General features: G+C 41.6%; 1 protein-coding gene across 3 annotated transcripts in view; it reads left to right on the forward strand.

Annotated features, from left to right (window-relative positions):
- Nucleotides 1–2,815: 2,815 nt before the first annotated feature.
- Nucleotides 2,816–24,264, forward strand: part of L3MBTL4 (L3MBTL histone methyl-lysine binding protein 4) — a 449,596-nt gene continuing 428,147 nt past the window's right edge. For all 3 annotated transcript variants that reach the window (XM_086682502.1, XM_086682503.1, XM_086682504.1), the window contains exon 1: nt 2,816–2,972. The gene's annotated coding sequence lies outside the window, so the exon portion shown is untranslated. The remainder of the gene's footprint in view (nt 2,973–24,264) is intronic.

The following is a 24,264-nucleotide window of genomic DNA, read 5'->3' on the forward strand; positions in this document are numbered from 1 at the left end:
AAAAAATTTTTAAGTTAGTTTTAATTCTTCAATGTTATTTACACTTCTCTCTGAACCAGTATTTACACTTAAATATAACTCTATGTAATTATTTATATCTGAACTCATTAATAAAGTTTAATATTGGGCAGTCTACTTAAGAAAATATCACAGTAACAGAGAAAATACAGTGTGGTATAAATAAAATTATTAACAGTGGCATTGACATGAAAATAAACATGAGGGTAATAATTATTGATGATAAATGGTGACCAGTGAAATTATTTTAGCTGCAATGGACAATTTACTTGTGGAATAAGCATAGAATGCTGTTAAGATAACCTCTCTTCAATTACACTGAAGTGTATAAAGGAATTTACTCTGTGTTTAACTCACAAACAGTCCTAAGTATATGCTAGGAAACAATCATGAATTCTAAGAACATGTCTGTATTAATGGGCAATCCTGCTACTGATCAAATAATAAAGCAATGTAATCTAATTCTACTTAACAATAACATTTATACATATAAAAACAACAATATACAACATAGAAAAATAAAATAAAACCACCCAATTAGAAAAAAGTAAATAATTTTAGCAAATTTAAAAATGGAGTATTCCTTGAATAAAGCCGATCACTATCTCAGCAAATGAGAGGGTTTCATTTCCACCCACAAGAGACAGACAGACATTATAGAACTTCCATGACTCTGTTATGCTTTGAAGATGTGCCGAAAGGGGTTCTTCTGTGTTGACCATTCTACCAGCTATGCCTATCTAATAATAAGCCATCCTTACCTGTCTGGCCAACATTAACTTGGCCACTTAGAGTTTGTTAGATTCAACTGAATTATAAATACAAAATGCTGTAACCATCAGATTTCTAAACCCCATTGTTCACAACGACCATTGGTAACACTGCAATACACAACAATGTGGCTATTTCATTTTAATCTGCAGCTGTTCAAATAAAAGGGATTTACTACAACAGCTTTTCAAAAATTCTGTAATAAGTGTACCAGTGCTTACACTGCTTATATTTCCATATAATTTGAATAACAGTATCATTTAAAACAGATGTCAGCTTCTTTGAATATAATCATATGTTGTTGTCAGCACTATGCACCCACAGATTTACATTTAAGTAACCCAGGATGAGGTTCTCTGCCTGTGTCACCTGTTTTATTGGTGCATTCTTTTCCTTATTTAAACCTTGCCCATGAAAACAGTGTTTTGGTTTTCATCAATGCAAGCCATGTATATTCAATAAGCATGTTACAATAACCGTTTTCCCCAAAAAGCGAAGACAAGGTGATGTAAATTCATTCTTTTGGATTTCAATCCAGCTTTCTTTTATTTTGTATAGTATTTAATATTGATTTTTCTAAGGGGAAGGTGGAACCAGACTGCTGTTAACTCTTCTTTGTGCTGGGAACATTTTGATGTTTCCGTCATTAAGACTTAGAGTCTTTAATGATAAACACCACTGGGAAAGACTAGGGTTACATTGCAGTAATCGAGACACTTGTCCTTTGCTAAAAAGACACATAAAGCACATCTATGCTCACCTAAGTAGCAGGGAGGGGGACTTCTCATCCAACCACTGGGTCCTACTCTAATTTCATGCAGTCAGGTGAGCAAGTGTGGCAAGACAGCATCCCGAAGTGTGCCTGTTGTCACAGAAATACACAACTCTATAAAGTCTTTATCATAAACATGTTAAATGGATGAAAAAAGTATACCACTTCATTAGATCTGTTTTAAATGTTCTCTTCTATACTGATACCTTCTGCTTCCTTTTCTTTTTCTTTGCCAGAAATGTTTTTCTTAATTGATTAGAGCATAGAACACAGCCGTGTGTGTATGTGTACTTATAAATTCCTGTGATCATGGTTCCTAATTGAAAAACTGCATTAGCAAAGGGTTTTCTATTTCTCTCTTCAGTAAAAACGCTAAATGGTGTTTGTACCAACGGACCAGTCTCACCTGAAAAATGAAAGTTTTAGTTGTTGGTTTATGGTAGTCAACAAACCAAAAAGATCATTGAGAAGTTATTATTCTTAATCATGTTAAATCACTGAATTTCTTGCTGGAAGCAAGCTAATATTTGTTTTGTACTTGACAGCTATTATTTGCATACTAGAATTTTTACACAAGACACCTCCATGAAAGAAAATTACATCTAAAAGTCACAAAATACAGTCTTCGATTACCAGCTACTTTTAAACATAAACCAACATAAAAGATTTAATAAGTTTCTCTCCAAACCTGCAACGATGCTTTGTGAAAGTCTAACACTAACCTGTAAGACTGTAAGTTTCCTGAGGGCAGGAACTCCTTTGCTCCTGTTTCCTACTCAATCTCAAGCAGCTAGAACAGGGTCAGTAATCATTTGTTCTAGCCGCTCAAAAAGAGTGTTCTTTTATTTTGAAATGGTATCCGCAGACGGGTGTGTAGGGAAGTCGAGAGCGGGAAAGGGGCATCTGAAAGGAGGTTGCAAAATCCTAAGGAGCAGCAGAACAGAGAGGAATCCAGAGGCCTGAGAACATTTGGAAGGTGAATCCGAAGAGCTGGGATGAAGCAGGGATGAGCGCCCCGGGACACCACTGCACGAGTGGGTAGGGGTCAGGAAGGAAGTAGCCAAGATTTGGGGGACTCCTTGCCGGGGAGCATATAAGGGGAAAGACGCACTCGAAGATACAGCCGCAGCCGCCTCCCTCCCACGTGAAAGCCCGAGCGGCCGCCCCGCGTCCACTCCGCTCCCCGGGGAGCGGAACCCGGAGCGAGGCAGGTGCGGCGGGAGCATGCGCGCGGGGCCGGCAGGGGAGGCTCCCGCGCCCCCACCCCGCGCGTGCACCCTCGCGCCCCTCCCGCCGGGCACCGCGGGGCCAGCGGCGCCGCAGCCTGGGCCGGCGGAGCTTTGCCGCTCCGGCTCGCGCCCCGCCGGCCTGTCGCCGAGTCGGCGTTGCGGGCGGCCCGGCTCTGCTCGGGGTAAGGACGACGCGGCAGCCCGAGCCGTGTGGTCGGGGGACCGCGTGAGCGCCCACGGCCGCCGCCGCCGCCGCCGGGGTTGGCCCCGGGCCCCGCGCCCGACTGAGGGGCGTGCGCGTCGCCCGCGGCGAGGCCGGGCCGGGCCAGGGGGCGGTGGCGGTTAGGAGTCGCCTCCTCCCGGCGCCGGCTCTTTCTCTTTCTCTTTCGCCGCCGGGCGCGCGCCGGGCTCCCCGCGCGAGGCGCTGCCCCACTTGTCACCCACTTCGGACGGGCGTGGCGTGGCCGCGTACCGTCCCGCTCCCGGCCGCCGCGGCCACCTGGGCCGGGGGTGTCGGCGCGGCCACCTGGGCGGGGAGGCGCCGGTTCAGCCTCGGCCCGCGGGACGAGGGCCGGGGCGAGATTCCAGGCGGTCCCAAGCCGGCCTCAGGCCACCGGGCGCCCGGCGGTGGGCGTTTGGCTTTTGTTTTCTCGGGGCGGGCGTCCCCGGTCTCCCCCCCTTCTCCGCCGACAGCTGTCGTGTGTGGCGGTACAAGGCTGCGGCCGAGACACCCTCGGGCGCTTCCTCACTCCAGCCCCTTTTCCTCCCTGGTCGTGCTCTCCCAAGTTCTGCCCAGCCCCGGGGCCGGAGCGGAGGAAGTGCGCGCTGGGGGACGCCTCGCCAATCTGTGGCGGTTTAACTAGCTCCAGCCACAAGCCCAGAACTGCGCCCCGGGGAGCGCTGCCCAAGCCTCCCGGGCTTTCTTCGCGGAGATGGGCCGAGGGCGAGGCGAGCGGACCTGGGGACACCTGGGCCAGCGCCGCAGTTACCTGCGGGATTGGTGGAAGCCTTTCCCCAAGGTGGGAGAATTCTGGTGGCTTTTGTCGCCAGCCTTTTAAATCCTGCAGTCTTTGATTAAAGTCCATATGATGTACTTTATTTTGTATATGCCTTTACCCACTTAGAGGGTCATTCTTAATCTGTCCCTGCCTGGAGGTGAAAACTAAATAAAAGGAAGGTCTGGTCATTGTCATTGTTAAGACTCCCGCATGTGAAAGCCCCATGGAGTTCAGTCTGGTCACCGTGACCTGCTGGGGCGGTTCCGTGCCCAGGAGACTCACACTAAGGGTTATTTGGTCTCCACGCCCAAAGTGGCACCGTCTCTTGGATCCCTGTTGGAGGGATCCCTGTTGAACTGTTGGAGCTGTTCTAGAAGGCGTGGGGGCAGCCTCCAGTTTCACTCTTTTCCTGAAATAAGGGTAGTGAGGTCTCCTGGTGTTTCTAGTCCCCTTTACTCAAAAATGTTAGAATGGGAAACAGGTGGAATTTGTTCTTGATGCTTGATAATATAGACTTTGAATGCATTTAGCTCTTCACAAGATGCTAAAAATGTCTTTTCATGGTATCCTAGAATCAGGAGAAAGAGTTTGAAAGAGGAGAGATTTCTCTAACATCCAAGTGGATCGGATTCTGCTATATTCACATGGAGTGCGATTGTTAAGTAGGAGAGATGAGCTTACAAATGCTATTGATTATGCTCTCAGATTGTGAGGTACATTGATGAGTTTGTATCTCCTGTAGCTCTTGACTGTGGAATTCTTTATTCAGCGCTTTGCGGGGCAGTATTGGTTTACCTCTACTATGAGCTCTCAATCTGTTTTCTAATAAAGGAATTGGTGAGACAGTGATCTGGTGAAGACAGATGAAAGAAACTAAGGAAATGTCTTTTACTTTTTACCTTAAGGAGATGTGTGGTTTTAAGTTGATCACAAGAATCTTAGGTGAGTGCTACCACCTACCTATATGTTTCATTGCGATACTTGTGTGATTTGTATCTTAAATTACACTTCTAATTCATCATAAAAATTTCAATTGTCATTTGTACAATAAGCCATTTACTATGTATGTTCATACATTTGTATGACAGACCACCAAAAGCTTGAGCTTTTAGTGCGTTGGGTAGATAAAATATGCAAACCAAATGTTTGTAAACAAAATAATGTGATAGGCACATGAGGTTTGAGACTAAAACAATGTATAATCAAATGCCGTCAGTCTGAAACAGATAGTGGTCAGGGAGTCTGGCAAGGAGAGGGTCTTTGGGATCTGGAGTGATCAGAAAAGAACACAGAGTTGGGTCTTGGGCTGAGTCTTGAGGTGTGTGGATCTTCCATAGATTGACAGGGTGAAGGAAGAAGAGATTGGGGGCCTAAGAGCTTGGAGAAGGGGGTTTCACTCCTCAAAAGGAATGATTATGATTTGTTTAGGACTAAGAAAGATTATTTGCAGTGCCCACATTGGGAATTGTGGTTGTACATGCTCTTCCCATCAGCTTCTACCGTCCCAAACTAGAAACCATTTATTCTTCATGATCAAGTGTAATTCTTCTCCTGGGAAGGCATCCCTGATTTTCACACCAGACTTCCTTCCTTTGGCTTCCACGTTCCCTAGTTCACCTATAAATGCATATGTAAAAACAGGTATTTTTTTTTTTTTTGATGGTCCAGGCTTTAGATTTTACCATTTCCTGTTTATTTTTAAAAATTGAGGGGCGCCTGGGTGGCGCAGTCGGTTAAGCGTCCGACTTCAGCCAGGTCACGATCTCGCGGTCCGTGAGTTCGAGCCCCGCGTCAGGCTCTGGGCGGATGGCTCGGAGCCTGGAGCCTGTTTCCGATTCTGTGTCTCCCTCTCTCTCTGCCCCTCCCCCGTTCATGCTCTGTCTCTCTCTGTCCCAAAAATAAATAAAAACGTTGAAAAAAAAAATTTGAAAAAAAAAAATTGAGATATAATTAACGTATTAGTTTCAGGTGTATGGCATGATGATTTATGGATATATTGTGAAATAATTATCACAATTAATTCAAGTTAACATCCGTTACCACACATAGTTACACATTTTTTTCTTGTGATGAGAACTTTTAAGATCTATTGTCTTAGCAACTTTCAAATATACAATATAATATTATTAACTATGATCGCCATTAATGAGGGTCATCAAAAAAGTTTTATATATTTTCCACAATTTAGTGTCTGTCTTTTAAGTAACGTGTTCAGTAAGGGTATGAACAGGTCCTTAGATCTCTTTTTATTTGGAATATTTTTGGACTGTAGTCATAGCTTTTTTTTTAAATTTTTTTTTTTAACGTTTATTTATTTTTGAGACAGAGACAGAGCATGAACGGGGGAGGGTCAGAGAGAGAGGGAGACACAGAATCGGAAGCAGGCTCCAGGCTCTGAGCCATCAGCCCAGAGCCTGACGCAGGGCTCGAACTCACGAACCGTGAGATCGTGACCTGAGCTGAAGTCGGACGCTTAACCGACTGAGCCACCCAGGCGCCCCTGTAGTCATAGCTTTTTAACTTAAATGATAATAACCCTTTGCGGCCTGGGATGGTACTTGACAAGTGATTAAGTGCACAGACAACAGATATAGGTAGGACTGAATCCCTGTGTGAGCAGGCAGCTGCTGAGCAGAGGCATGGGGTGATAAAAGCAGCAGTCAGGAGGATCATTCTGATTATGGAGGGAGATTTGCAGATGGAAAGCTCTGGAGTTCTTACCTTGAAGGAGGGGGAGTCCTGAAGCCACTGGGGGGTAAGGCTGTATGGGAAGCACCAGAGCCACCCAGTCTGACCAAGGAAGCAAAAGGAGCCCCAGCCTCTCTGCTCCCACTCCATTCCTTCACACGTCTTTACTTCTCCTTCTCTAGAGCTGAAGGAGAGTTTGAAAATTACAGATAAGTGTTCATTGTTTCCATCAAGTATTTTAATTCAGAAGGAATGCTGCTGTTAAAATGGGGAAATTAGCGGGAGAGCCAGGTAGGTGGTTGAGGAGCGGGGGTGGAGCAGATAAGATCAGTTTATAAAATACACAATTGAAAGAGACACTGAAGTGGCGGTGAGTTTGGAGAGAGCAACTGTGATGTTGGGCCAGGAATGGCGGTGACAGTAAAAGAGACAGGGTGAATAAATTAGCACAGAGGTGAGAGAGCACGTCCAGGACTGTGGGCTGCACCCAGTGACAGTGTCAGCGAGAGAAACAAAGAAGTGGTCAGAAGGGGGAGGAAAACCAGGCGTCAACAGTAATAGGGATGCCAGTGGAGGAGGTTCTTCAGGAAACTCTGAGTTAAGTCTCATCAGTTGCAGATGAAAAACCCCAACTGAGAAGGTGTGGTTGAACTTGGCTGGCACCAGGTGATCTCAGTGTGAGCTGTTGGTAGCACTTACTGTCCATTTCAGGGATGTAGATGTCCCCTTTAATATGAATAGTGTTTCCTTGTTTCCAAAGCATTTCCATCTTACAGTATTGGTAAGCATATTTTGAGCATAGTTTATTATAGGCACATACCTCCAAGTGAAGAAAACTATTTAGATTCATTAAAAAACCCCCAATGGACTGTTCACAGTCTTACAGTAAGTAGTGTAAATATAGATACTATCTTGTACTTTAGCAAAATAAAGCAAAAACAATGAATTAGAACATACTCGGGAAAAATGAAAATCTTCATTGACACATGTAATATTATCTTTTGTTTAAACATTTGCATTACTTTTTTTTCTCTTAGAATAGTGCCTGAGAAGAATCTATCCTTGTTTGATTTTGCAAATACAACAAACTTTACACAGTAGCAGTGGAAAAATGAAACATTTACTCTGATTCCATCAGTTGTCACTGCTCTGCTCCCGTGCTCTGTGTGTGCCTTTCGGGGAAGATGTCATTGCAGTAGAGCTCAGCGTCACCTGCTGAAACTTTCTTCATTTTGTATCGATTTCAGCTCATGTGAAGAGTGTTCTCTTAATGAAGCTAGACATTGTGGAGAATGTTTATGCATCCTTTCTGAAGGTGGATCTTAAATGATGAAAGTGTGGTCGCTGCCACAATTAATAATTGATTAATTGTTTGGAAAGTATCAGGTGTGGGATGTGGGCGATGGAGCAGAAGTGCACGCATCTTTCTTTGTCACCGTGACTAGCTAGAGAGACCATATTTAACTAGAGGGACAGATGGACAGCACAACACTTTTTATGCACTGTGCTTTGGTGTGTAAGCTATTATGCTAGCTTTTAGGATTATGACAGCCTTTTAGATGAAATCATTGTTGCCCTACTCCCTGTCCTTTTGAGGGAGAGATGAATGAAGGAGCCCAAATGGGTGCAAGGCATTTTTGCTGGGTATCCACTTGGTGTCAGTTGCATGCTCTGTGTATGGGGATGGCTACTACAGACATAACTCCTGCCTTCTTGGAGCCGATAGTCAAGTGAGGGAACAGATATGAAACAGACTCCAAATAAATGTAGAAGGACAAACTTTCAAGTGTACTATGAGAAAGATCAACAGGAATGCCTTATATGGGTTTGTGGGTCATAAAAGTCCTCTGGCTGCCTTCTACAGAGCATTGTGCGGGTGGCAAGACCAATTAGAACACCACTGCAGGCGTCTAGGTGGGAGTCCTGCTGCTTGGACCAGGGAGGTAGGGGTGGAGATGAGTAGAAATGGAAGGATTTGGGGAGTATTTTGATGGTAGAATCTTATAAAATTGCTGATAGATTAAAGGATAGGGGAAAGGAATGCAGTGTTTTCCTCTGATCTTTGGCATGAGAAACTGGGGACAACTGGTGGGAAGAAGACTTGGTAACTTTTCCTTAGCCATTTTTCCAGTGAAAGACCTATTGGATATAAAGTATATTTAGGGAGATAATTCAGTGTCACTGTGATATGTGTTATTTATCCAGCACTGTGCTGGGCATGGGGTTTTGAAGTTTAGCAGATGTGGTCTTTCCCTCTTCTTTGGCTGTAGGATTTTTGTATTCTGCCTGGCTCACACCTCACACCAGACCCAGTGTACCTCCTGAACTTGAATATCCAGTCTTTCTGCAAATGGGCACATGCACCCAAATACGTGTAATCTCAGAGCCTGCTGTCAAGCTGCCCTGGTGGTAGCATTTTCAGTCATGACTGAGGAGGTCTACTGGATGTACCACATGGACCATTTACTACTCAGTTTCCTTATACCATGGTGTCCCAACACTGATCCTAACACTGGGAGACTCTGCCAGGCCTTGAAAGTTCTTTGGTCCTGTGACTGTAAGCCATTGCTTACCTTCATGGTTCCTTCTCTTGTGAGTACACCAGAGTTGGAGATGAGACTTCCTTGAGTGACAGCATTTAAAAAATTGCTTTTGGTCATTATTGATGAAATTTGTTTCTAAATAAAAACCAAGGAGCAGATGATAGACATGATTCCAGGCCTGTGTAAATGGATCCAGGTTAACACTGATGCCAGTGCAAGGCCCAGTTCATAGTCGAGCAGATGTTCTGCTTTTGCCTTTGGTTTTCTAGGGCTGGCCATGCATGAGAAACTGGGTGAACTTCAGTAGATGGGAACGCCTGGTGAGAAGCAGACTTGGTAACTTTGCTTTGATCATTTTTGCCCTGAAGGACCTGATGGATATAGGCTATTTTTAGGGAGACAACTCGATGTGGTTGTGTTATATGACATGTGCACACTGAGTTGGCACTCTTTGGCAAATGGAGTTACGGCCTAAATCCAGGGTCACAAATTTGGATGTATGTAAAGGGGCCAGGCAGGTAAGGGGCCTGAGTGAAATAGGCAGATAGAAGAAAGCTCACAAAGCACTCTTGATTTCTATTTTCTCACCTTTGAAAACTGGGCATAGATACTTGTCTACCATAGAAAGTTCTTCCTTTTTTTTTTTTTAGATGTTTATTCATTTTTGGGAGAGGGAGCCTGAGTGGGGGAGGGGCAGAGAGAGAGGGGGCAGATATCTGAAGCAGGTTCTGTGCTGACAGCAGCGAGCCCAGCCCGATGTGGGGCCCTACCTCACCAACAATGAGATTGAAGGTCTTCGACCTGAGTCGAAGTCCGACGCTCAGCTGACTGAGCCACCCAGATGCCCCTATCATAGGAAGCTCTGTAAGAACAAGGGCAGTGGGAAGGGAGAAAAATCCCCTCAGTGCAGTGGGAACAGTAGGGAGTAGTCTTATATGGCTTAAAGGGGTAGCTAATATTAAAACAAACAAACAAGCAAAACACCCAAAACCCTCAGATTGGAAATCTGCGTTTTAAATGATTAAAAAATGTTTAAATGTTTATTCTTGAGAGAGAGCGAGAGCAAGAGAGAGAGAGTGAGCGAGAGAGAGAGAGAGAGAGAGTAAGAGAGAGGGTAGAGTGGCAGAGAGAGAGGGAGACACCAAATCAGGAAGCAGAGCCTGCTCCAGGCTCTGAGCCGTCCACATAGAGCCCAACGTGAGGCTTGAGCTTGTGAACCATGAGATCACATAACTTACTGAGACACCCAAGTGCCCCAGAAATGTGCATTTTTAAAAATGTGAAATACCCTATTTAAAAATACTGGCTCAAACCTTTTAGGACACCAATAAGGTAGACAGTATATTTACAGACTAGATGCAGTTGTGGGCTGTCATTTTACAACCTCTGACTTGTGGGGTCTTATTTATCATGGTGGGGGAATATTAGAAACATACCAGTTTCTTGTTCCACTAATTCCTGCCCATTTAAGTCTGCCTTGATTAAATCTGGGAGTTAGGAGTGGGAATCTGGGCCCAGCCCTGTGACTCTGTAAGGCATATGCTTGTGTAGGGGGCTGGGGTTATCAAAATTTGGGTTGAACCTAGACTTTTTAAAGCTTTTAATCATGTTTCTATGGAATTTTTTCATGTCTCCATTGTTAATATATATGTTTTTCATCAAATGTCTAAGAGTTTGTATCACCTATGGACACCTATGATTGGAGGGGGACAGTGTCTTCTCTTGCTTTTGGGATTTTGGACATTTGTATCTGCCTTTCTTGTTGCTGTGAATTTTACTCCTCCAAGAAGCCTCCGAGTCTCCCAAAAACTGGATCACCCCCACCCCCAGTTTCCTGCACAATGTGCTGTCATAGGCTATTTCACTCTGAAGGGTGGAGCCTTACTTTTTGTGTCCCAGGTAACTTTTTGGATTCAGTTCACCATGTCTTTGTAAAGCCTAGGAATTTCCTGACATATGTCAGAGAGCAGTAAATAAAAATTGAATGATTTCGAGTCAATTAGTGACAGGCTCATATAGAAAAGAAGTGCCACTAAATCCTTAGCATTTTGGGATTCTGTTGCGTATCTAGTTGAGACTTTCAATTCGATGGAAAATGTAAGAGCTGACCTTTCATCCACTCATTTTATTATTATTATGGTCACATATCAAAGGGAATGTAAAGGTTTTTCTCTTTTTGCTTTATGGCAAAAAGATATTCTTCTAATTCCCTGTCATTATACCCTTCAGTTCTGGTCTTAGACATCATCAAGGTGAATTATTAGAGATGCCATGATAGCACTTCCAGATCTATATTTTATGCACTCCATTTCTGAGGATAGTTAGAAAAAAGATTTTTCCCCTTCCTCTTCTAAAACTGTGAGCTTGCTGTGATTTTATTTCAAGAAGATATGTGGATGTTTCTCTGGCAGCTTAACACACACAGCTGAGCTTAGAATAGGAACTGTTAGGGCTAACAGACCAAGAATTTGAGAAGTCTTGACCAGCACAGGAGAACATCTTTTTGCTAAGTGCACCTGGAACAAACCAAGGCTCATAGGTGATTTTCAAGGTGATAGACTTCTGTGTAGGGCCATGAGTATACTTCATGGGTTTTGTTAATTGAATGTCACAGATATTTGGTAATTTTTAGAAAGATAATAGGGTAGGGCATGTTGCTGGATTCTGTACCCCATGTAAATTAGCAGCTGTCAGTTGGCATCCATCTTATGTGTAGACCCTGTATACAGTTCAGACGTGTCCTCCCTGCCGGCTGTTGCCATCTTTGTGTTTTGTGTGAAGGACAATGCCCAGCCATTTTACCGCAGTCAGTTATCAGTAATCTTTAGGGCCACTTTATTCTTCTACGGTGAGGACAAGAAGATATCACTGTCAGTCTTTTCAGAACTGTCTGGCATCTGTGTCTAAAACAAACAATGCCCATTGCTGTGGAGTAAATGGTGAAGAAAAAGAAAGGGCACTGTGGAGGGTACAGTTATACATTAATTACCCATGTGATGCACAAAGTGTAAAGCTGGTAGGCATGGTTTTAAATTGGGCTTATGTCCAAGTAAGTTGTCTTTCAAGTTTTTAGAAGTTTCAGCTCATGTAGCTGTAACTTCTCTCGTAGACCAACCGTAGCTTACGAATAAGCTCCTGCTGTTCCACATTTAACAATTTAGACTTACCATTTTTTTTTTTTTTTTAATTTTAGAGGGTTTGGGAGTAATCTGAATCAGATTTTTCTCAATCCCTGTTATCAACAGAAATGTTTTTGTTCTAAGGGGCTGCCCTGGGCACTGTGGGCTGTTTAGCAGGAGCATCCCCGGCCTCTACCCACCAGACGTCTGTAGCATCTCCTCCCACTTAGTTGTGACAACCCAAAATGTCTTCCGACATTTCCAAATGTCCCCTGGGGAGAGGACAGAGAGGGAGAATCACCCCTGGTTGAGCCTGATCTAATTCAGCCTGTTTTATAGATAACAGATCAGAGATCCAGTTGTATTAAGCAATGTACCCAAGGTCAAAAGTCATTATGTGAGAATATGAATTACAAAACAAATGATCTAACTTGAAGGAGCTTCTTATCAGTTCAAAACTCATTTTTCTCTTGTAAAAAATAGTTCTTATCATAGTAAATGGTCCCTGATTCTGTCTTGCCATGACTAGCCAAATACAGCTGTCACTGCTGTTAATCAAACTGTGGCAAAGACCTAAATTAATAGTGCTTCAAAAGCTAAAACAAGTTGTAAAGTAACTGCAAAATTACCATATTGGTAAGTAGTTTATAAAATTACTTGGTTTTGAGCTCTGTAGTCTTATGGCTTTATGTTCTTTACCCAATTCATGAATTCCTACTAATAACAAGGATAAATTGTCACATATATTTCTAATCTAAATCCCTTATTGCAGAGAGGCCAAAATGAAAGCCCAGCAAAAGACCTGATGTACTCAGGTTGATCCACCTGAGTAGTGGCAGAGTTGGACTCTTCACTTGGCCTTCTTGAGCTCCAGCTCAGGCTGTTTTCTATTACTGCATGTCAGCTTTTGTTTTTATAGCCAGGCTTTGCAGTAAAGTTGTATTCAGTGGGTGGCAAATCTTATTCTACAGTAATAATTAATCTTTTGTGTGCTTGCACAGTTGGGAATTATGAAGCCAGTAACACAAATATCTGCTAAGTAAGAGTACCCTCATTCATTCCATAGATGTTTATTCAGTGTCTGCTTTGACCAAGGATGTGCTAAGCTGTGGAATGTAAGGGATACGAGAAGGATGTTGTTAGATGTTGAGATGCAGGTCTACCCTCAGGAAACTCACAACCAGAGACACATTCAAATTTGAGGCTTCTCTGTGTCACATCAGAGAAGATGCACTGATTTATTCATATATTTATGTATTTAACTGCAGTTTTGGGTACTTGCTGCATACCAGGCATTGGCACTGGGTACTCTGTCCATTTAGTCCAGAAAATACCCAGAATGAAGCTGGGAGGGGACAGTGTGTGCTAATGAGTGGGCCCTCAGACTCTACAAGAGAGACATGAAAAATATCAGTGCCTGTGCTGACAAGGGAGTAACTGTGCTTCTAAAAGTTAGTGAGAATATCTTTGTCAAGTCCATAGCTGACAAGCATCATTGTTGTGTTCCACAGATGGTGGATAGAAGCTGACTGTGAAAGGTCACACAGTGCAGGGTTGAGTTACCTTCATGCCAGTTCTAGTAATTGTCAGCTGGATCATATAGCACTCCCTCCAGAGACCAGGTGTTACAGAAGGAAGAAGATGTTCAAGGTGTTAATCAGCCCCTTGTAGGGATGACTGATGTCTCAGGGTTGTGTTATTTTGGTATTGTTTGTGTGGACACTGTTGGCATACAGCACAAAAGAAGAGAGTTCATTTTTTGGAAATGGTGAAAAGTCTCTGTCCTCATCTTTGAATGTTCTCGTTGTGTGTTATATCACAAGTGAAAATAATAAATTCACCAATATATATGCCCTTCTGCATGAGCATTAAAAGTGTTCTCCAAGTTTTCCCCAGGCTAAGTCACTAAACATGTCAGTCAAAGCCAAAAATAAAAAAGAAATAGTTTATAAATTACTTTGAGAGATGATTTAATCCACTCACCTTCTTTAAATTATTCTGATTTTTACCTAATCCATTCAAAGTTTCCATAATGAATATCCTTATGGCTAAATAAAGGCACAGGCGCCTTTTATATCCCTCTTTAGGATCACACTTTCCTACAGGTAATGAGGGTCTTTCTTCTGAGACTAAAAGTGAAAGAACCTTTAAAGAAGGAACAGCAAATGGAGTTTTTTTATTTCTGTTTTGTACCCAAAGTTTGCACTTACTTCCACCCCTGGCCAGGCATAAAATAAAAGCTTAAATAAATGGCTTAGGGTGTATTTGTCACCCATATTCCTTTTTCACTTGTTTGTTGAAGTAGACACAGGAAGAACCAAGGTGGAAGAATGTTTACGAATGTTTATGGGTCAGGAGTTCCAACTGTACCAACCCTTTGACAACATATATTTGTAACATCCCTCTTAGTGCCTTGAAATGAAGTTATTAGGTAAATAATTTACCTGCACGAACTTTCAAAAAAGTCATTATGATGTCCATATATAATATAATGGGAGAAATAAGTGGAAGGTAATTCATGATTAAATGATACTCCAAACGTTTGGACATGATTAGTGTAGAAAATAAAGTGAAGTAGTTGGATAGCTTGTATTATATATAAATTCACCGATAAAAGTGCTGATGGGGGATTGTATCAAGGAAGGGCAGTCTTTGAGCACTGTTGTGCTTAATAACATCATCTTCTGAAATGGTGAAAATATTTGCTAAAGTTCTGCATGAAACATCATAAAACCTTTCCTCAATTTACAGAGTTGCATTCCTAGGAAAGATAGGAAATATTAAAACCATTGCAAAAAGTACTTTTTGATTAATATACAAAATGAAATTATGCTCCCAGTTCAGAGAAACATAAGGTTTTTGCACATACTTGAATGTCAAGTGAGAGACTCTCACCTTTTAAAAGTGAGAGCCTTTGCAGTACCCTATTTCTTTCTTTCTTTCTCTTTTCTTTTCCTTTTTTGTCTTTTCTTTCTTTCTTTCTTTCTTTCTTTCTTTCTTTCTTTCTTTCTTTCTTTCTTTCTTTCTTTCTTTCTTCTTTCTGGAATTGAGAAAGAAAATTAGTGTTAGCATATGGGGCTTACCCATGTATGGTTTGGCAGTAAGAGTCCTGTATACAAACTATATGTCCCCCTCATTTGTGCGTTATCTACATCTTATAAGCTGCCTTCTTGCCCTTGCGGTTGCTGCTCTGAGCATGTTTTGAGACTTGGGGGAGAGGAGGGTAGGATTAGAATCCAGTCCATTGTCACAGCTTGAATATGATTGTAAGAAGCCAAAACAAAGACTTAAATTTCCACAAAGTAGTATTTTAATGGGGTTTGACATCAGTCAAAATTCAGAGTACAGTGATGTCTATGAATGGTGCTTGCAAGGACTGAAAGTTAACATGTGCCGTGTACTCATATGCACCCAAACACCTCCACATTCACACTCACATTGGATGATTTGGGCTTTGTTGTTGAATTGGTAATCATTACTGTCCATGAGCGATATAAAGGCATGTTCCACTGAAGTTCAGTTTGCTTGCCACTGTATACTTAGAATCGGATATAGTGAAAGACTGTGCTGAAAGGGTAGGGCGTGTGGTCTTTTGAAGTCTTTTTCTCATGATGCAAATCAGAGTTGAGAATAGGCTAACATATCTGGTAACCTACAAATTAAAGTTGTGTCCTAGTCTGACCATGCAAATGGGGGGCTTAGCTTTTGACACTCAACAGTGAGGATGGGGCCAGACAGCATGGGAATCTGAAGGGGTGTGTGTGGGTTTGGCCTCTGTCACTGTCTGCCTTGAGGATGCTATTCAAACCCTGGTGCCTCTCTGAACCTGTCTTTTTAGCAGATGTGCATTGATTTTGGAGGTGAGCATTAAGCCATTTTCCTGATTATTGCTTGTATGTGCAAAGCTTTTGGTAAGTTCCCAAGTAGTTTACAAAAATCAGACCCATAGGTTTTATAGTCATTTTTATTTGATATGATCTCTGGGCTTTCTGTCACTTTTTTTTTTTTTTTTTTTTTTTTGGCCTCTTGTTTTATGCTGTATCTATAACCCAAATGTAGAAACACCTGGGAAGAATGCATCCAGTGGTTTTTCAATTAATACAAATGTACAACTAGACCAGATGTAAAGGAAGCAGAGAAAATTGGCATATTAAATTATTTAAGATTCACTCTTTGAATTTTGGAAGGTTTATGGTAGTTTAATTTGGTAGACATAATGTGAAAGAATGTGTAAGGTCGTGATGCAGAACCTCTTAACTTAGGCTAATTTCCTCCCACATTTATTTAGCTCTATATAAGGTGTCTTGTAAAAGTTTGTTTGGTATTTCTACAGTACTTCATACTTTTATAACATATCCATATGGATTTCAGTTATTACTTGTTTTAAACATGTGCTGATATTGCTACATAGTGATTTCTCAAGGTTATTAGTTATTATTAGTTATTATTAGTTATTAGTGGCAGTACACTCCTAGCCAGAGTATTTCAGAAATCTATCTTTGCCTTTATTTAAAAAATTTTAGTTGACTAAAAACATGGTGTTTTGTAGGCCATCGACTACTCAGAATTTCTATACTAGAAGAAATGGTTTTGTGAGGAAACTGGAGTGATTAGCATTCTGAATATCTCAGTGTGTCATATAAAGAAAATTCATATGAAAGGTCTTTTTTTTTTTAAATTTTTTTTTCAACGTTTTTTTATTTATTTTTGGGACAGAGAGAGACAGAGCATGAATGGGGGAGGGGCAGAGAGAGAGGGAGACACAGAATCGGAAACAGGCTCCAGGCTCCGAGCCATCAGCCCAGAGCGCCACGCGGGGCTCGAACTCACGGACCGCGAGATCGTGACCTGGCTGAAGTCGGACGCTTAACCGACTGCACCACCCAGGCGCCCCCTGAAAGGTCTTAAGATAAAATTTACTCTGTTAATTCCCCATTAGCTCTGTTACCTAAGAGAGTTAGGGTTTGTTACTTTCTAAGATGTAAGTATTGTGAAACTTGACATTTTTGCTAGCTTTTGAGAAGATGGCAACTGCTGAGCTTTCTTTGCTGAATTATATCCAGTCAGTGGAGATAAAAATGAATTGGAAATAAATGGTTATGGCGAACAATTAACATGCAGCAAAAAAAACCCCTTAACAAAGCTGGTTATACAGTTAGGTGGCACTGTTTCCTTTTTCTTTTCAAAGATTTGACTAAGTGTAATTAAAATATAAAGAGGTCTCATGTGGTCTTATTTAGATCTAGCCAGATTAAAAACAAATAGGAAAAGTAAATTATAAACCAGTTTGAGGTGAAGATCCAGCCCCCATCTGTTACTGAAACATATCTTCCAACCCATGGGCAGAAAGTGACTGGTTGTGTAGGGCTGCTGAGCAAACATTGAGGTGCTCTCTAGAGTTGCTCAAGGTGGCTTCAAGGGCCAGGCAAGTCACTTAAGTAGGTGAAGTGGTCCTGGGTTTAAGACAGGAGGGAGTCATGGGCTTGTGGGGCCCTGGTGCCTTTGGGAGTTTGAGTTCTTGTTGCCATGCCTAATGTTTTATTTGTTTATTTTTCCCTAATCAGAGTCAGAAATCCAGTTATGTTAAATGTGTATGTGATTTCCATTCTATTGTAGAACCATCTCTCTCTTTTCTGTCCTCCAAACTCGTAACACTTGGTGTCTGGAGCAGATGCTTCCAGCTTTGGGGCTGTTTTATATACCAACAAAACTGTATGTTAGCTTAAGAGAGTTGCCAATATTTTATTTTTTCATGGACAGACAAAAACCAAACCAGCCACCTTGTGTATAACCTCTTTTAAGGAAGGTCACCATAACAACAGAAATATAGGAGAAAAATCATCCCAGAACAATGAATTTTTTGTTCTAACGGACACAGTAGCAGAAAAAGAGTTATGAAACTTCTCAGATGTGAAAAGTTTCAATATAACTGTAAAAATGATTTTTATGATGTCACACTATGATATTGTTTCATGTTGATTTTTTTTTGATATGGATTTTTCAATTTGGGCGATATTTGAAATAAAGACAGGATGTTCACTTGTTCTGGTACTTTCATTTTTTTTTATAACAACTTAAAAAACAACTACACATAGTTATTGACAAAAAGGAGCAAGAATCAACACTAGTTTGCTCAGCTTGCTGTAGCTGGCATAATGTAGGATGTAGGAGGTTTTAATAGTTTTTGAAGTAAAATATTGTGTATTTGCTTTGTTTTATTTTATTTTATTATTATTTTTTAAATGTTTATTTATTTTGAGAGGGACAGAGAGCTCCTGTGTGTGAGCAGGGGAGGGGCAGAGAGAGAGGGAGAGAAAGAATCCCAAGCAAACCATGTGCTATCAGTGCTATGAGCACAGAGGCCAACTTGGGGCTCTATCTCACGAACTGCGAGATCATGACCTGAGCCAGAACCAAGAGTAGGAGGCCTAACTGACTGAGACACCCAGGCGCCTGCATTTGCTCTTTTTAATGCTTGTCCCCCAGTGTCTTGCACTGTGTTTTTCAGAGATGTGGAATGCACTGTTTTGGAGTTGGCCAGGCCCGTGGACAATGGGCCTCAGTCTGGCTCTCACGAGTCCTGCCTCCTGATGTACTCCTGTCCTCGCTTTGTTTGTTGTCTGGGCTCATCTGAATTTCACCTCAGTCTGGTTGGTTTAGCTGTTCAGGCTTATTCAGATTTTTTGTTTAACTTTTCAGAATTCCTAAGCATCCATTTTTACACTTAAAATGTTGATGCCTTTGGTTGAGTAAACAAATGTTCAGAAATACCCCCGCTTTGACTCCTTGCTCAGCCATTTTTAGCCATGAGAACTTATTTATTGTATCAGTTTTCTCAGCTGTAGAAATGGGAATGACGATAGTGTTGTAAATACCAAAGGACTCTCTAAGCATCAACCATGTAGAACCTAGTAGCAGATAGCTATTGTTCAGTAACTATCAGTGACTGAGTGTCAGTTGTTATAAACACTAACTTTAATATTGCCCCAAATGGGTAAAATATTTAGGTACACACTGCAGAATTCTATGCTATTCCTAAAAAGAATGAGTAAATGCATGCTGAGAAATGCACTACTTTCTTAGGGAAGGTCACTGTTGACCTTTGTCAGTCACAGGAGTAGTTTTCTGCTTGAAAAGTGGGTGCTTCCTTGTTCGTTGGCTGCAGCATGGGTATGAAGTCCACACCTTCCTGCACCTCATTTGTAGAGAGAAGCGTGGACTCTTCTGGGTGGGACGAGAGGCACCAATGAAGCGAGTGGGTGGTGGCAGATGAGGTTCCCAGTGTCCAGGCTGCAGGATGGGCCACTCCATTCCCCTGCCTGGTGACACCTTGCACTCGCCCTTGCTGTGCAGCTCCCCTTGCCGACATCCAGGGCCAGCCTCGTGCAGTCAAGGACTTCTCTGGAGGCTTGTGGCAGGCCACGCTGGTTTGCATGATGGGCTCCCTGAGGCCTTGTAATAGTCTGTGGCTGCATAGTAATTGTTTACAAGTTGTGTGAATGATATTAAAAGAATTTTGTTGGGGTGCCTGGGTGGCTCGGTCGGTTAAGCGTCCAACTTCGGCTCAGGTCATGATCTCGCGGTTTGTGAGTCGGAGCCCCGCGTCGGGCTCTGTACTGACAGCTCAGAGCCTGGAACCTGCTTCAGATTCTGTGTCTCCCTCTCTCTCAGCCCCTCCCCTGCTCACGCTCTGTCTCTCTCTGTGTGTCAATAATAAATAAACATTAAAAAATAAAAAAAAAAAAGAGTTTTGTAATCTTATAAAGCGGGGGATCTCCTTGAATCTTCATTTGGGAGATACTTTCTCATTACTAAACACTTTAATACCAAAAACTCAGTTCAGAATGTGAGCCATCTTTATTTACTGTAATAAGTTCAAAATTGCGTTCTTTTTTCTTAATTCATATGGATTGGATTGTTTGTTTTAACCCAGAGAAAGAAACATTGATTAATATGTATTGTGAATATGCTAATTTTAGTACTAGAAGAACTTGGATTTCAGGTCTTGGTCTTGCACAATACTTATTATATGACTTAGGGAAAGAAGTAATTTTATAATGCTGTTTCCTTTTCTGCTTCTTTATTGAGGATAATATCCCTGGGGGTTAAATTATAACAATAATCAAAAGGCAAACTGAATATAGAATACCCATGTGATATGGTAATGTATTTAGCTATTGTGGAGCAGAAAATGATAGTCACGTCTCGATTTTTTTACAGTGTTTAATTATGATTTACTTCTCCCCAAGTGAAAGTTACTTCAGCTTTTCAAGTGTTGCTACTACTAATCACATTTTTTGAGACCTGTGATTGAAATTAATGCGCCGAACATATTGCAGTGCGTATTTTTAGCACGGAGAACAGTAACTTGGGTATTTAGGCACACATGTCACAAGTTTTGTGTCAGACATATCACTTTATTAAGACTACACTTTTTAGAATTAAGAGAAATATCCCTGACCCTGGGCTGAGTTGACCTTTTTGCATTATGTATATCTTCACACTGCACACACATGCTCTTCTTCTCCCTTATGTGTCAGTAAGGGTGGGACAACTATTTTGGTCATCTTTGCCAAAAGAAACCAGAAATATATATGGTGAAATATTGGAAAGCAGAATATGATGAATAGGAATAAGACAGAGTATATGATGGGCAAAACAAGGCTGTTGGTGTGTGAGTGATCATTTTTTATTATCCAAGGTAATCCTGGAAGTAACAGTTTATATATATTTTATATAAAGTAATGGAACAGAGGGGAAGGGAAGAAATTTACATGTGTGTCAAAGTTTTGAGAACAATAAGTTGTATAAAGAATGAGCTACTTCCTTCTGTGTATTGAAGGGAGTATAAACCTTATTTTCATGTGATTACATTTGCAAATAACATTTCCTTGCATCTCCTATGATCCCATGCACATGCAGTAAACAGTCTTAAAAATGGCGTAAATATAGGAGAATTGAAGCTAGTTTTTTCTTTCTTTCTTTCTTTCTTTCTTTCTTTCTTTCTTTCTTTCTTTCTTTCTTTCTTTCTTTCTTTCTTTCTTTTTAACATTTATTTATTTTTGAGACAGAGAGAGACAGAGCATGAACAGGGGAGGGTCATAGAGGGAGACACAGAATCTGAAACAGGCTCCAGGCTCTGAGCTGTCAGCACAGAGCCTGACGTGGGGCTCGAACTCACGGACCGCGAGATCATGACCTGAGCTGAAGTCGGACGCTCAACTGACTGAGCCACCCAGGCACCCCGAAGCTAGTTTTTTCTTGATAAGGTGGTACCTCTCCCTCTGTCTTTTTTTTTTCTTTCACTAGATTTACAAAATTGATGGATTATGTAGTGGCATTATTTCAAATTGATCATTCAACATCTGGAGTATAGTACCTAGTTTCTTTGTTTCACAAGTAATTATTGGGGGGCTTAGTGACATCAGGCACTGATGTAGGTGCTTGGGTGCATCAGTAAACAAAACAGGCCAAGATCTTTTGTGGAGCTTACAGCCATGTAGGGGGAAGACAGTCAGTAACTGATGAACACACTAAATGGCTAAACTATTTAGAATTTTAGAAGATAATAAATGTTATGGAAAAGAACAAACTGTGCAGAGTAAGAAGTACTGGGAGTTCTGGCTAGTCAGATACCAGCGTCCATGAGGAGAGATTCCAGCAAAGTGGATGATACGTGGGCAGGAGTTCCAGAGAGAGGGAGGGAGCAGTTAGAGGAATGGTCCAAAGGCCCAAGGAAAGGTTTGGAGACTGTTGTGAATGAGGCAGTAGTCGGTGATGAGGTCAAAGAAGAGAGGATGGGGGTGAGGGAGAAGAGGTGAGCCCTGTGAGCACTTTGTGTTTATGCTGACACGGGGAGCCTGGCAGGGACTGGACAGAGGATTGACACTGATGGACTTGTGCTTTAGGACCATCACTCTGGAGTGGAGTGGAGAACAGCACTCAAGGATACCTGCTAGGGAGCCTGTTGTTAACTGGGTGGGAGACCATGTAGCTCTGACTATAGTGGTCACAATTTAAATGGTGAGAAGTGGCTGTGTTCTGGATGGCTTATGAAGGTAGAGCCAAGGGGATTTCCTGACTGTGTGGGTGTGCATGGAAAGGAGTCCATTTTGGCTCCTGGCAACTGGCATGAGAAAATTGTCACGTGAGGTGGAGAGGTCTTGGGTGGGCAGGTGTTTGTTGAGAATAGCACAGGCTAGCATGCATGAACCCCTTAGACCAAGGTCTGCTTAGGGCGGGTCCTCGATAAATGTTGGCATCTGGCATTAGCATTGGCAGTAAGTTGTAATTGAGTGCTTTTATGATACTTTGTGTTTTTTCAAGTTTTTTTTTTTTTTTTTTTTTTCTGATCTGCTCCCAGCATATCTTCTTAATGCTCCCTGTGAGAAGTAGGTGGTATAGAATAGACTCAGCGGGCCTGGACTTGACAGATTCAGGTGAGTGGGCTCATCTTTGCCCAATTGCTAATTTCCAGTTTAGGGCAAGTCATTTACCCCTCTACCCCACCAGTAGTATGGAAGGCTTACGTGAGAGAGGAGACAGAAAAATAGGTTGCATGTCTAAAAAGTTAATGTGTGTAATTCATGTAATGTATGATTGATTGTATTTGGTCCTTTGATTCAGTAAAAATAAATATGATACATGGTAGGCTCTCAAGGGGTTTTATTTTCCTTATAACATTTTTATTTTTAGCAAAGTGATACTCATACTATATGACACATGGAAGAATTTAGAAAAGATTGTGATAATAAACAATAGCTTCATGCCCAGCTGTCCCTATCCCCAGCTCTCCCATTCTTTAGAGGCAGCCTCTTTTCTGTTTTAAATGCTTTTTTCTGCTTTGCTCCCTGCTTCTTCTCTTTTCTCCATCTCTCTCCTTCCCTGTTAGGAGCAGCTGACATCTGGCCCTCACTGCTTTGCTGCATCTCTGGTCTCTGGTCTGTTAAAGAGGACACGGTATATCTCTGAATAGTGGGACATGTCCAAGCTGTCCTAGGCCCAGACCCTCAATTCTACTTCTGATTGGATTATCTAGTTCTGAAAAATGCAACAAAGTCCCCAAACCTCTTACTAGTTATACAGATAAACTCATACAGTTTTGCATGGCTAGTGTATTTGTTATGTGTGCCTTTCCTTGCATTTTTATTTTTTTCTTCATTTTAGCTTGTTTCTTCTTTGTTCTCCTACTTCCCTTTGGCCCATCCCAGTGTCTTCTCTCTCCACTAGATCTTGCTTTCTATGTCCTGCTTATCTCACACAGCAGCTCTTGGAAGTCAGGTGGGATAAGTCTAGTTCATTCTTTGTAAAGGCTGTTTAATATTCCATAGTCATGCTGCCCCCTACCTTATTCTGAAATTTCCATATTGTTAGACATCAACTTTTTTCTCCCCAAATTTGTCTTCAAATAATGCAGCAGTAAACATCCATGAACATAATTTATTCAGCATTCCCATATTGTTGAGCATTGGGTTTTTTCATTTTTTCTTATTAATGCTGGAATAACTATTTTAAATACATTTGTTTTATATACAGGTGCTTTCATTTTTTAATTTTATTTAATTTTATTTATTTTATTTATTTTTATTCTTTAAAATTTACTTCCAAATTAGTTAGCATATTAGTGCAACAATGATTTCAGGAGTAGATTCCTTAGTGCCCCTTACCCATTTAGCCCATCCCCCCTCCCACACCCCTTGCTGTAACCCTCTGTTTGTTCTCCATATTTAAGAATCTCTTATTTTTGTTCCCTTCCTGTTTTTATATTATTTTTGTTTCCCTTCCCTTATGTTCATCTGTTTTGTCTCTTAAAGTCCTCATATATGAGTGAAGTCATATGATTTTTGTTTTTCTCTGACTGACAAATTTAGCTTAGCATAATACCCTCTAGTTCCATCCACGTAGTTGCAGATGGCAAGATTTCATTCTTTTTGATTGCTGGGTAATACTCCACACACACACCACCTCTTCTTTATCCATTCATCCATCGATGGACATTTGGGCTCTTTCCATACTTCGGCTAGTGTTGATAGTGCTGCTATAAACATGGGGGTGCATGTGTCCCTTCGAAACAGCACACCTGTATCCCGTGGATAAATGCCTAGTAGTGCAATTGCTAGGTTGTAG

The sequence above is a fragment of the Puma concolor genome, chromosome D3 (assembly GCF_028749965.1).
Source record: "Puma concolor isolate L17-30 chromosome D3, mPumCon1.1.hap2, whole genome shotgun sequence".
NCBI lineage: Eukaryota > Metazoa > Chordata > Mammalia > Carnivora > Felidae > Puma > Puma concolor.